The sequence below is a fragment of the Microtus oregoni genome, unplaced genomic scaffold (assembly GCF_018167655.1).
Source record: "Microtus oregoni isolate MIOR12 unplaced genomic scaffold, Mior012 000065F_ref0000479, whole genome shotgun sequence".
Taxonomy (NCBI): domain Eukaryota; kingdom Metazoa; phylum Chordata; class Mammalia; order Rodentia; family Cricetidae; genus Microtus; species Microtus oregoni.
In genome coordinates this window covers 6,078,681-6,093,648 of record NW_024543875.1, presented here as the reverse complement: position 1 = coordinate 6,093,648, position 14,968 = coordinate 6,078,681, and positions in this window count along the sequence as shown.

Genomic DNA, 14,968 nt, shown 5'->3' with positions numbered 1-14,968 from the left:
ATTGGCTAATAAAGGCACTGCCCTGGCCCATTTTATTGGTTAGAGGATAGGTGGGAGGAGAAAACAGGACAGAACACGGGGAGGAAGAGGAAGTGAGGTCAGAGACTCCACCGCTCTGCTCTCCGCAGCAGACGCCTCAGGGAGATGCCATACTCCCAGCTCCCAGGCAGACACACGCCATGCTCCGCACGCGATCCGACCCAGGATGGACATAGGCTAGAATCTTCCCGGTAAGACCGGTGCTACAGTTTATTAGAAATGGGTTGATCGGGATATCAGAATTAGCCAGTAAGGGCTAGAGCTAAAGGGCCAAGCAGTGATTAAATGAATACAGTTTGTGTGTTGTTATTTCGGGGCATAAGCTAAGCTAGGCATGTGGGCGGCCGGGTGTGGGGGACGCAGCCCTGCCGCCCCTTATTACTACACTTAGTCTTATGTGTCTGTGTGCACAACTGAGTGTTTGTACATGCACCACATGCATGCAGTACCAGCAGAGATTGGAAGAGGGCATCGGATCCCTGGAACTGAAGATAAAGGCAGCTGTGAGCCACTGTGTGTGCACTGAGAACCAAAGCCAGGTTTTCTGGAAGAGCAGGGAAATGCCTTTAGCCATTTAATAAATGCATCTTTTTCCTAAAAGTTTTATTTTACAGCTCTAGAGGCCAAAGTCATAGATGAAAGCTTTGGTTGGGCTGCAATCACTTCCCAGGGCACAGGGCACAGAATCCCTTTCTGTAATCTTCTGGTGACCAGTGTTCTTTGGGCATTTATTTCTGAACTGGTAATCTCAGCACCCTGAGCTCTGCCTCCCTGTGAATGTCTTCATGTGACCTCTCTGTGCCTCATCTTCTCTCATAACTTTCCCCATCAATGGCTTCCAGGCTGATCTTGGTATCCTTAGCCAGTTTGTGATGATTAATTTTTGTCATCCAAGGAAAGGAACTTCAGTTGAGAAACCGCTTCCATCCAATTATCTGCATGCAATTATATGAGGCATTTTTTATTAATTATTGATGTGGGAGGACCCAGCCCACAGTGGACAGTCCAACTCCTGGTCAGGTGTCCTGAGTGAAATAAAAAACTATAGAGAGCAAGTCTTTCTCCATGGTATAGCTTAGTCCTGCTGTGATTTTTTTTAATGACCAATTATGAATCATATAATCCAAATAAACCCTTTCCTCTCCAAGTTACTTTTGGCAGGGTTTTATCACAGTGATAGAAAGCAATCTGGAACACAATTATAACATAATCATAACACAATTATAATGTTTGGAGATTATAGCCAACTATGGTGACGTTTCGTGATTTCAGATGGAAATCAGGTTTGGCAAATTCCACTTACTCTACTACATAACCATACTCAACAAGCTGGCATTGTTCCTCTTGCCTCATTCATGCAGTTAATTTCAATAGCCCTTGAAAATCCTCCAGGGCTTCCTCTTTGTAATGGAACACAATGGCTCACATCCTTGTGAGTGAGAAGTAAAAACAAGCAGAGACAAAAAAATAAGCATCAAGACTTAATGTCCTTCAGCCTAGTGACTAACACTTGGTATTTGAAGGCAATTTAGGAACAAATGAAAGAGTAGGAAACTCTGGTGAGTTGTCGGAAACTTCTATGGCAATGTTCAGATAATAGAATCTTCACCAGTGCCTTACAGAGTTCAAAATATCTGCCATCCATGTAGGTAAGAGCACAGGAGATGGTTTCCTTCTGATGGGCTTAGGTCTATCCATGGAGAGTCCAGCACCTAATCTTCCACGGTCATACCTCCTGAAGATGTAGAAAGCACAACTTAGAAGCTAACTGAACAGATGTGAAGCTTCCATATGGTCCTGGAAACTCTATTATTCTCATGTGCAGAACAAGGCTCTACCCCTAAATCAGCCTTATGGGAGCACTGTGGTATATTCCCAATTCCCAGTCACAGCTCATCAAGAAGTGAGAGCTGGAAGAAGCTGACGATTGTTGTCTCATGCTCAATGCTGTCCAAATTCTACAGGTAAGAGATGTAAAGGAGAAGGCGGTGTATGCCACAAAGACACCAACCTACAACTGGGTGGAGGTAGAGTCCATCTTGTCTAGATGTCCTCCTGATGCTTAAAGTCCAGACCTACGCCCCTGAGCATGTAGAAACATGTCACAGAGGAGAGAAGGTTCCAGCACAATGTGTACAAAGGGGCTTCCCCCAAACGTCACTAAATGCGTTTCACATAGCCCCCCCCCCCCTTCAGTTACAGTCTTCTCAGCATCCTGCAGACATGGCAAAACTGTCCACCTCTCAGGCCTCTGATCTGCTTAATCTTGGGCATGTTAAGTCCCCCCCCCCCTTCTGGATAGGTATACACCTAGTCTTCTCATGACTAAATATTTACAGTAAGATTTCCTGCTATATTCTGAAGATCTGCTCTCTGGGGTTGGTGAAGATCTTTTCCCATTCTATATGTCCTTTTATCTTATTTGCCATGTCCTCTGCCTTACCAAGATTTTCAGTTTCAGGAGATCCCATTTATTGATCACTGCTCTCAGTGTCTATGCTACTGGTGTAATATTTATGAAGTGGTCTCCTGTGTCAATGCATTCAAGGCTACTTCATACTTTCTTTTCTATCAGGTTCAGTGTTACTGGATTTATGTTGAGGTCTTTGATCCACTTAGACTTGAGTTTTGTACATGACGATAGATATGGATCTATTTGGAATCTTCTACATATTGACATCCAGTGACGCCAGTACCATTTGTTGAAGATGTTTTCTCTTTTCTCATTGTACCATTTTGGCTTCTTTGTCAAAACTCAGGTGTTAATAACTGTGTGGGTTAGTGTTAGGGTCTTCTTTTGGAAACCATTGGTTCACACATCCTGTTTTTATGCCAATACCAAGCTGTCTTATTAAAATAGCTCTAGAGTAGAGCTTGAAGTCAGGGAGGTGATGCCTTTAGTGTAAGCTAGCCCCAATCAAATATTTCCTTTATAAGAGTTGTTCTGGTCATGGTGTCTCTCCACAACTATAGAAACCCTGGAACACCTACTGATTCCAGGGTCCACATGCTAGAAAAGAGATGGCAATATTTGCCTGGCCCATTGACCAACCTCAAGATAAAATAGCGACTACATGAACATACTGCATAAGCAGTAAAGGCCTAAGAGAAAGCCCTCTGACCTACATACTGAGCTAAATCTAATTTAACCCTTTTCTTCCCAGAGTTCTAATTTAAATACATTGGGGATGGGGGTAGCTTGATGAGATGAAGGAAAAGTAACAGCCCTTTTTAAAGAGAAAAATGTTACCTGTGACTTTTAAGCAGAAATTAGAGTCCTGGAAGATTAAGAGAAAAATCAATTTTAAATGTTCTACTTTAAATGCTCTGAACAAACTTAGTTAATTGCAATAAATGTTAGCAAGTGTGTTTGCATGTTACTATGAAAGAACTATTCATTACCTGATATTCTTCCCCTGAAGGAATTGGGTTTCTGTATGGAGATGCAGCTAACTAGAGCCACACCCCAGCTCTCAGCATATCCTAGGTGTGATGGATAATCTGTTGTCTGGAAAACACTCTTCTAGTCATCCACTATCTCTGCAATCTTCCCACCCAGTATTCCTGAGCCTGGGAAGGAGTGGGTGTCCACAGTCTTTTGTTCTCTGCACTTTGACCTGTTGTGGATCTCTGTGCTAATATCATCTAGACTGTTTACAGAGACAACAATCTATGGGCATGACTTTGCAAATGTGGGCATTGCTTTGCCCAGATCACAGAGCCCCCCCAAACCAACTAGGAGACTGAGTCCTGTATGTAAAAGCAAAAAGCCTTTATTCTTACACAATTGCAAACTCAGTCTCTCCATGTATTTAACATGTTGGAAGAATTGGAGATGCCTGAGCTCAGTCAGGGTTGGATTTTTGTAGTAGCAAAGATGGGGCGAGGGATTTCTAAGGTTCGGTACCCCTGATTAGCTGACATTTGTCTAGGGGTGTCCTGGTGAAAAGTGATGGGTGTGTGCTGGCCAGTGATCCTATCTACAATGGTTGGAACATTGGGAATTTCTTTTGGACAGTCAGTTCCTGGGTGGTGCCTATGCAGTCTCAGTTTGTGATCTTTCTTGCAACCAGGTATCGCCTTAGGGAAAACTACTAAGACTCAGGACTCTCTTGAGCTTGACATGGCCAGGTCCTACAGCCTTTCCCTTTTGGTTTATTCTGGAACACCTGCCCATGTAGTAGTAGTGTCTACAGTTGGAGTGGATCTTCCAGCTCAACTGGCATGTCTTTAACATCTCATACCAGCATGCCCATGGTGTGTCTCCTAGTGATTCTAGGTCCTGTTGACAATCAGAAGTAATCATCATGGACTTCATAGACTATGTGATAAGCAGTGTAATCCCGGTGAGTATGAGTGTGTGTGTGGACCCTTTGCCAGTGTACTAAATGGCCTCAGGCTTAGTATTTACAGCTTTTCCTCGCCCAGAATAAGTAGAGCTTAGAGAAAAAAAAAAAACTATCACATCAAACAGAAGTTCCCTCCCCAGCTAAATTTAAGTCTCAGATAAACAGGTTTGAGTGCAAGAGCACCTGAACTGGCACTGTACACTGGAACACTCATATACTAACATTATTGGGTTTTATTTAAAATTTCAATTTATCTGGGAATCTTCTCTTTTATCTGGCAGCACTATTAACTGTGCTTTGTGTGTGTGTGTGTGTGTGTGTGTGTGTGTGTGTATGTGTGTGTATAGGTATGGGATTGTGTGTGCGTGCGTGCACGCACGCATGAGCGCATTCATGCACGAGCATGCATGTTTACTGTGTGTGTGGATGCCTGTAAAGGCATGTGCAAGTGTACCTTCCAAGTCTGGAATGACAGGTGGGCTGCCACATCCACCTAACAGACATGGCTTCTGATGATCCAATCGCCTTCCTTCTATCTTTTTTGGCAAGTGCTTTGAACATTGAGCTGTCTTCCCAAGCCACCATGATACATTGTAGCTAATGCAGGCTTCCCAGGCCACCATGATACACTGTAGCTAAGTCAGGTTTCCCAGGCCATCATGATACATTGTAGCTAACTCAGGCTTTCCAGGCCATAATGATACATTGTAGCTAACTAGGGCTCCCCAGGCATTATGATACATTGTAGCTAACTCTGTCTTCCCAGGCCATCATGATACACTGTAGCTAACTCTGTCTTCCCAGGCCATCATGATACATTGCAGCTAACTCAGGCTTTCCAGGCCATAATGATACATTGTAGCTAACTCAGTCTCCCCAGGCCATTATGATACACTGTAGCTAACTCTGTCTTCCTAGGCTACCATGATACACTGTAGCTAACTCAGGATTCCCAGGCCACCATGATACACTGTAGCTAACTCGGTATCCTCTATTGACTGAAGAGTCTCTCCTGACCATTTCCCTTCCTTTCCTATGACAAACTGGGGCACAGAATGGTGAAATTCCTGAGAAACTGCAGTCTCAGGACTCTAGAAGAACTTACATCTTTTGAAAGCAACTGTGCTCTAAAGGGAACCTTGACACAGCCCAGAGCTGCAGCCTAATACGAGCAAATCAATGTCTCTTCTTGAATTCTAGTTTCCAATCTTGAAACAAATGGGTTGGGCAAGCTCCTGTAATTTATGTCAGCTAATTGAGTCTACCAGGAAATATTATACTGCTTTGTTATGGAAGTTTATTTCAAAGCAGACAGGGTCTTAGCTGTCACTTTGTTTGGACACAGTTTCTTTCTCTTTTTTTTTTTTTTTTGGTTTTTCATGACAAGGTTTCTCTGTAGCTTTGGAGCCTGTCCTGGAATTAGCTCTTGTAGACCAGGCTGGCCTCGAAATCACAGGGATCCACCTGCCTCTGCCTCCTGAGTTCTGGGATTAAAGGCATGCGCCACCACCGCCTGGCTCATGGACACAGTTTCTTTCACATCAAATGTTATTCAAAATGCTTCACTATACACAAGAACCTCAGACATGGGTCTTATTATTACACTTTCTTGATAAAGAAATAGATATTCTCAGAACATTGTAGAGCCAGAATTTGAAAGAAGGTCTTCTGATCCCAAATCTAAGTACAAGTTCATTATGGTTTAACTTTGGTTAAAGATCTTCAATTCTGCTAGGTGAAATGAGGGGCCTCCCAGGACACACCAACACTAAGTTATCAGCACAAAGAAGATATATTTGCCTCAGAGGGACAGTGAGCATGGAAAAAGAAACAGAGAGAGGGACAGAGAAAGGTGAGGGATGGAGAAGGAACAAGGGAGAAGCAGAGGAAATATTGCCCTAAGGGAGAAAGAACTACCTCAAGTAGAAAGAAGACAGGCATGGCCCACAGACAAATGACAGTTTATAAAGGGAAAGTCTGTGTTAGTATGAATTGATTTGTTTTGATTGGACATGCTAATTAGCACAGTCACTAGGGGCTTTGGATTGCTGGACTTCAACACTTTAAAAGCTGGAACTTGATAGTCAAGTCTCAGGGACAGGAATTGGCCAAATAAGGGAATAGACCTTAGTGGCTTGTGTTAGGAATGCAATCTGATAGTTTAGCAAGACAGAGGGAATCAGAAGAAGGGCAAAGCCTGCTAGAGTCATACTTGCAATATTTGAGCATACTAGAGACCTTCACAATGTATGGAATTCAATAAATTAAGAAGGATCAATAGATCCTCTTTGTCCTACAGGTAAAGCATCCTCATTCCTGTAAAGATTTGATGATAAGATTTGTGCTCTTGGTTCATTTCTGTTGCTGTGACAAAAGCAGTTAGGGGAGGAGAGTTAATTTGAGCTCTAAGTCCAGTTTGGAGCCCATCATTTGGGTGAAGTTAAAGCAGTTAGTCACATTGCATCCACAGTAGGAGCAAAGAAAGAGTAAATGCACACACCTCTGTCTGACCTCCAGGCTAGGCAATGGCACCCACCGCAGTGGGCTGCATCTTCCCACGTCAATCAACAACCCCTCACAGACACACCCACAACATTACCTAATGTAGATAATTCCTCCTTAAGACTGTCTTCCCAGGTAACGCTATGTTGTGTCAAGTTAGCAGCTGAAACTAAGCAGCACAACTTAGCTCATGTTTTTGGAAAATTAGTACAAGGTTCTTATGAAAGCCGGTCTGCATTAGGTCTTAATTAACTGAAGAAACATAAGGAAAGAAAGGGAGGAGGGGAGTTATTCTGGAATTTCTAATTGCATAGTGATCCCCTAGGAGGCTGACTATATTCAGAGTCTTTGGTCCTGGGTAGATGTTACTTGAGCTTGACCTGAAGTCCTGTGTACTACGGGAGAACCAGGAAAGATTTGGTGGTAGGACAAGAGACATTCAGATATGATGCGTCTAGAAACTCTCCCAAGACTTTGGATCTGTGGAGCAATGTATATGTGCTTAATGTTGAAACCTGGGTGTGTTGGTACACACTATACTCACAGCACTGGGGAGGCTGAGGTAGGAGACCAGCCTGCACTATATCAAAGGAGAGGAAGGGAACAAAATTAAAATTAAAGTTTGTCTCAAAGTTTAAGTCTAAGTAAGAATTTTTAATTTATTGTGCATCTGCTATACATATTTTTCTCTGGACAATATAGCAGAATCTGTGGACACAAAAGACAGCTAGGGGACTACTGGCCTTTTGCTCTTGGCTTCAAATCCATTTTCTTTCAGTTGCATCGAGTTTCAGTCCACTTCATTTAGGACCCCAATTGCAGCACTCTCAGCCAGAACAAGATTATCAGCTAAAGTCATTCAGGTCATAATGAAAGTACAATCCACCAAGCCAATTTTCATTTCTGACAACCCATAGCAAGCAGCAAAAAAAAATCCCTGTTGGAGAAAAGAATCCATTACAAATTAGAGTCAGCTACTGTGCTATCTTCTCTCCAAGTGTTATTTCATCTATGGCTGACATTGACTCAAATCTCTTTGTCCTGTCTTTTTTTTTTTTTTTTCTTTCTTTCTGGCCAGGAAAAAAAAAGGTTTAAAAGTTACGGAGCTCCGATCTCAATCCACTCAGAAGCATTTTCTGTCACAACATTCGCCTGGAATGACCTTCCTAGCAGCTGACTCTGACTGTGCCACACACCTGTTCAAAAAAGGAGCCCTTCGATGTGGGAAGGCACCCAGTAAGCACAGCTGTGTCTGTGGGGGTTGCTGCCTGCCCTTTTCTCTGTCTCCTTCCCTCAGGGACCATTCCCACAACAAGTAGACTGAACCACTTAACAAAAATCTCCCATCAAAGAAAAGTCTAGGGTCAGGCAGGAACTGCTTGGTTGAATTCTACCAAACACTTGGATAAGGACCTATACACCCTATAGTGTAAGAACACATGTACTCTGTTGGGCAGGAAGGACTCTATGCACATGCTGATAATGGTTTGTTAGTGTTTTTTTCTATGATAAGTTTCATTTTAAATGTCATTTAAACAACTGGCTGTGGAGAAATGGTGTCTGGAATCCCCCACCTGCTCTGGAGAGGAAATTATCAGAGAAATACTATGTGCTATAATCTCAGAGACTGGAGTGGGCCTGACCAGATGACTACATCAGAACCACTGACTACCTTGGTTTCCCCTTTGCATGTAATTGGTTAAAGACCACCCCTAACTAAGAAACTGTCTGCAGCTGTACCTCTGACAAAGGAAAAAGTTAGTTTGTTCGGATATTCTTTGTCTTGTTGGTGCTCGGCTTGTTTATTTTAACTTTTATTTTTGTGTGTGTGTATTTTGGTGGTGTGTGTGTTTCTTGTTTCTTGTTGTTGTTTTTGTTTGATTTTAAAGCAATGGAGAGAAGGTGGGTAAAGAGGTGGGGGTGTCTGGGAGGAATTGGGGGAGAGAAAGAACATGATCAAATATATGAAACTGTTTTAATAAAAAGTGTAATGAAATAAAGAAGCATCAAATAGATGGATATTTAGGGTAGTAATCTGCTGTCTTCTCAGCTTGCTGGTTCCCACAATAAACCAAAACTAACATTCAGTTCCTGTTTTTGCCCATGGTGATGGGAAGCAGGGAGACTTATAGTTTCTGAATAATAATTCTCAAATGATTCCAACAAGTTGGAATGGGAATTCTTCTGAAAAGGACACTGGTGATCAATATTCTTGATCAACAAAGACATAGTACCACACTTAGTGACACAGGCCTGCAATCCTAGCTACTCAGGAAAGTGAAGAAGCAGGGCTGCGTATTTAAGGCCCGCCTGAGCAAAAGAGTGAGTTCAAGGCCAGACCAAGTAACTTAGTGTGAGACCCTGTATCAAAATAAAAACATTTTAAAAGGTTAGGGACATAGCCCAGTGGGGGAGTTGATGCCTACTGCTGACAAAGCCGGTTTATTAAAACATATAGCCTAGAAGCAGACCCACACCAGTCCAGCCAGCTGATTAAGGTAATTAGAATTTGCATTGGGGATAATCATCGTCAGTATACTCTGCTGGAAACCAGAGATACACATGAAAGAGAGCGGAAGTAGAAAGCATGTTTTAACAGTTACACAAGTTATCTGTAAATAGCCCAAAGACTGGTTATGAAACTACTAGGAAAAAACATGGGAAATGCTTCAGGACATGGAATGGAGAAAAAGCGTATATAATCTCAAAAACACAGGGGGAGAAAGCAAATACGTCGAGTGGGATTGCAGCAAAATAAAAACACTTTTGCACTGCAATGCAGAAGACCAAGAGCATGAAGAGCCAACCTGCAGAGTTGGGCATGATACGTGCAAATCTTCCTTTTGGTTGGGGGCTAGCACCCAGAATCTATAAGGAACTCAGCCGAACAGCAAAATAATAACAACGATCTTGTTCAAAGGGGGCAAGAAGCTTAAATGGACATTTTTAACAGATGCACACATGGCTAGCAGGTCCACGAGTAAGCGCTCACTATCCCATCACCAACGAAGTACAAATGAAGCTCACAGCGAGCTGTCGCCTCATTCCATTTGAAATGACTATTACCAGTCATGTGTGGAAAAGCAAGCTATCCATGCTGTTGTTAGGAATAACTTAGCATAGCCATTATGCAAAGCAGCATGAAGGTCCCTCAACAAAACAGAATAGAATAGACTACCACGTGATCCAGCCATGCAAGGGAAATCTAAAGGAAATGGTGTATCCAAGGGAAATAAAGTCAGTGTGTTGAAGAGACAGTTGTACCCTCGTGTTTACTGCAGCCCTAGGCACAACAGCTGAGTGGTAGAAGCCGCCTAGACGTCCATTGAGAAGTGGATAAAGGAGCAATGGTGTCCGCGAATTAGCCATGAAAGGAATGCGATCTTGTCATTTTCAACCACACAGGAGGAACTGGATGCCACTATGTTAAGTGAAATACATCCTGCTCATAAACACAGGTGCCAGCAGAGTGTAGGTCACCAGAGACTGGGGACAGTGAGGACTGGGAATGGGGAAAGACTTCTCAGTGGGCACCAAGGTATAGGTGTAAAGAAGCAGGAGTTACATAGGACCGGAAGGCATAGGATTTCCCACTAGGGTAGGACAGCCCTCCTGAGAAAGCCCTACCCCATCTTAACAGCCCTATGCACTGCATTTCCATGGCTGCTACTTTATTATGGTAACTGGATAATGGAATATTTCTCCCAAAAGCTAAAAGAAAGACTTCTGAATATTTTTGCCACAAAAACATAATAAATGTTTAAGGAGCCAAGTACGCTTATCCTGAGTTGAACCTAATATATGCCTGTACCCAAACATCACATTGTACTTCAGTTTGAAATAAATAAAAAATAAAAAGAGAACTGGAAAGATGGCTTTGTGGTTGGGAGCAGAGCATATACTGCTTGAGGAGAAGACCTGGATTCGGTTCTCAGCACCTGTGTTGGGCAGCCCACAGACACCTGTGACTCCAGCTCCAGGGAATTCAGTGCCATTCCCTGACTCCCAGGGGCATCTGCATTCACACACAAACCCATACTAATTAATATATATATATATATATATATATATATATATATATCTTTTAAAAAGATAGAACAAAAATAAGTCTTAGAAGCATATAGATGAACTTGTCAGGAAATGGTGAGGTTTTATGAAGTCAGCTGAGCTGTCGAGAAAATGTAATATTTTAAATATATAGCTTGCTGTTTTGAAAGAAAGATTTTTTCCTCCCATGTGATCTAAGCATTGACTTTAATTAAGCAAGATCCTCAGAGTGAGAAGAGAGAGGAAAAACAGTATCAGAGGAAAGACGCGGCCAAGGTCTTTGTCCAGAGCAGAGCTGGCTTGGCTAGTGTCAGCTGTGATCTTGTGGTGTTAACTGAAGATGGAAATGGAATGGAATCTCCAGAAGAGACTTCAGCCTAGACTCCATGGCAACAGGCCATGCCTAGCAACCAGAGTGTCTACTTCAGCAACTAGAGCACCAAACAGGCTGCTTTTTAAGGTCCCGGCCAGTTTAGTGGAGAAAGGTCATATTGCTTTTATCCAGGAAAATGAATCCTCTTGGGAGAAGTGCTAATACACAATTGGCCTGCATCATTCCATAGTCTGAAAGGGTCCCAGTGGGGTTATCAGCTCACAGCACTTCCTCAGATAGTGCTGTCCCATTTAGGCAGGCCTATTAAGGCCTATCTATCATGGGTCCATGTGCCATCCCATTAAGGCAGGCCTATTAAGGTCTATCTATCATGGGTCCACATGGACGTTTACGTAGTAAAACACACATTTCGGTTTTCATTCTCTGAAGTGGATTTGAATGTGTTTAGGTTTAAAAATGTTTCAACTTTCAAAAAATGTAAAAAGACAATTTAGATTGGTTACAGATATTCTACTTAATGTGAGATTGCAAAATCACTGCTTTTCCGAAGTCATCTTAGAACTGGTTAAAACTAGTTCAAAGCTTTCTTTCGCTTACAAAATTGAACGTTTTTCTTCTCTTTTTTTATTCCTTTCTTTCAGTGTTTGAGACATAGTTTTACTCTGTGGCCCAGACTTGTCTGGGCCTCACTATGTAGCCCAGGATGGCCCTGTGCTCATGACAATCTCACCTCAGCTTCTCTCCAGTAGAAAATAATAAGCTGATTAAAAGCCAGACAAGGGGCAAGGATAGTTTTTTTTTTTTTCACAGAAGATAAAAACCCAGTTGTCTATGAAGATCTTCAACACAACCATTTGGATTCTAAGCTTTGTGTTCCAAATCTTGCTGAGAATTGGCTGGAATGCAACACGAGAAAACAATTCCAGGTGGACTGAGAGGAATAATGATCCCTGAGCTTTGTCCTTCAGTGAAAGCATTCCTGCAGGTGGTATGCTCCACTGGGTATCATGAGGTATCAAAATCAGCTGCAAAGATATGTTCTTTAATCCCTTCTTCTAGAAACTTTGGTATAGATCTCACCAGCACAATGACTCTGAGATCTTGTTCACTGTGTGAGTGTGGAGTGTGTGTGTGTATGTGTGTGTGTGTGTGTGAGAGAGAGAGAGACAGAGACAGAGACAGAGACAGAGAGAGACAGAGAGAGACAGAGAGAGACAGACAGACAGACAGACAGACTGGAGGTATACCACAGTATGTGTGTAGGTCAGAGAAGAACCTTTATCATCTGTTCTTTTCTTCAGTCTTTCCTGTTGTTAACCATGGCTTACACAGGCTGACCGGTGTAAGACCTTCCAGAGAGTCTCCTGTTTCTACCCTTCTCCACCCAGGGGCACCGGGACCACAGATGCATGCACACTACCACTTCCTGCTTTCATCTGGGCTCTAGTGATCCAAACCAACTTCCCAGGCTTGCATGGCAAGTGCTTTAATTACTGACCCATCTCCCCAGACTCTGTATAAATGTCTAAGGATTAGAGAACTTGAAAGCCAGAAGTTCGAGAGCCCCTGCTATAGCACACCATCTACTCTGAGGCATGCTTTCACAGAAGGACAAGTCTTGGGAATAATAAATTACCTCAATCCAACAACAGGCGTGTTTCTTGTGGTGACATTCCAGTCAATTCCCAGCAAGGTCTGGAACATAAATCTTAGAATACAAAACGGTTGTATGGGGTCTTCTCGACTGCTTCTTGCACGTTTGTGGATGCATATCATCTTTGAAAAAAATAGCTATTATAGCCCCTTGCCTGATTATTAAAAATAATTTATTTAACTTTATTTTATGTGCATTGGTGAGATAGTGTCAGATCATCTGGGGCTTTTGCAGCCTGTGATTTGGGTGTGAACTTCAGCAAATAAATAATCGCCACGGCAAGTGATAGGAAGCGCCACCTGATTTCTCCTAAGTTTTACCATTGGAGGGCTTACGTCAATGTTCCATTCTTTTTTTTTCAATAGAGTAAGATAAAGGTTAGCTTTCATGCTCTTGTGTAGTAATATGGGCAATGGGGCTGCGTCCCCAGCACCCCGGCTGCCTGGCTAGCTTATGCCTGAAATAACAACACACAAACTGTATTCATTTAAGCACTGCTTGGCCCTTTAGCTCTAGCTCTTACTGGTTAATTCTGATATCCCAATCAACCCATTTCTAATAAACTGTAGCACCGGGAAGATTCTAGCCTATGTCCATCCTGGGTCGGAGCTTCATTGCGTGCGTCTGCCTGGGAGCTGGGAGCATGGCATCTCTCTGAGGCGTCTGCTCCCGAGAGGAGAGCTGTGGAGTCTGAGCTCACTTCCTCTTCCTCCCAGCATTCTGTTCTGTTTACTCCTCCCACCTGTCTTCTAACCAATGAGGGCCAAGCAGTTTCTTTTTATTTAACCAATGACCTTCCTCCATCACTCTTGCATGTAATTTCCCACACTGGAACGAGGAGAGCATCCTCTTAACATCAGACGTTCCTAGCCTCCTGTTGATGATGCGTATTTGGATTATCGCTGGCCTCTCTTTTTATTCCATTGGCCCATGCATGCTCTAACATGCCATGACCACAAGTTTTCAGTTCGTATAGTATTGTAGTACACTTTGACACCAAAGTGCATAATGTCACCTGATTTCAGAGGTCACGTGCATGGAAGAGAAGACATGGTTTTTAAACATCCTTATCACCCAAAGTGATGTATAGATTCAATGCTGTTCCCAAATGAACCTCAACACTATTTTTAAAGAAAGCCCTTGAAATTCATATGACAGTCCCTGTGGCAGTTCCGGTATGCAGTGAAGACTCCTTCCTCTAGGTCTAATCGGGTCTTAGGCGTTCTTTGAAAAGATGTCATTTTTTTTTCAGAATCTTTTATTCTTTGACACTTTTACACATATATACAATGCATCTTGATTGTAACCATCCTCCATCTCTCCATTCCTACCCCTGATATCCCCAGCGTGCTCCCTCCCCATGCTCATGTCCTTTCCATTATTGGCTTCACCAAACTAGACTTGGGTGGAATCTTTTTCCCTTGGTCTAGCTTCGGTGCTTTATCTGTTGATGCTTCCTTAGGAAACGTCACACAATCCAGCATCCAAAAGCTTACATAGTGGATTTTGTCTAGACCACTTGTTTTGACATCAATACTGACAATAAATAGTTCAGGGTACGGGCCATCTCACAGAATCCAAAATAGCATTTTAATTCATGTAAAATGTCTAAGTTCTGGCTAAAATGTTTTGATTCATTTCTGTTGTTATGGCCACTGTTTGGTGAAGCCACGGGTTTATTGGAGCTACTTACAAGAACCAAGGCACTGGGGAAACTGGGCTTCTCTAGAATGTTCTGTGATAAAGGACCAATCTCAAATAGGGAAGACACCTTTTCTGTGGACTTACCTGCTCAGTTTTGCAACAGTAGCCCTTCCACAAGAGGACAGTATTAGGTCACCTTTGCCACTAACTTATTCCTAAGTTGAAGCATCAGAAAGGTTAAAGATTTCAAGAGAGAGAGAGAGAAACTTTTGGAGAAAATTGTGATGGATGTATTTGAAGAATGACTGACAGGTTTGAAGATGTTTTGATCTCATTCATTCTCTATCTTCTCCTGAAAGATAACTGTTTGTAGTCACACCAGGGCTGAGTTGTGCCTAA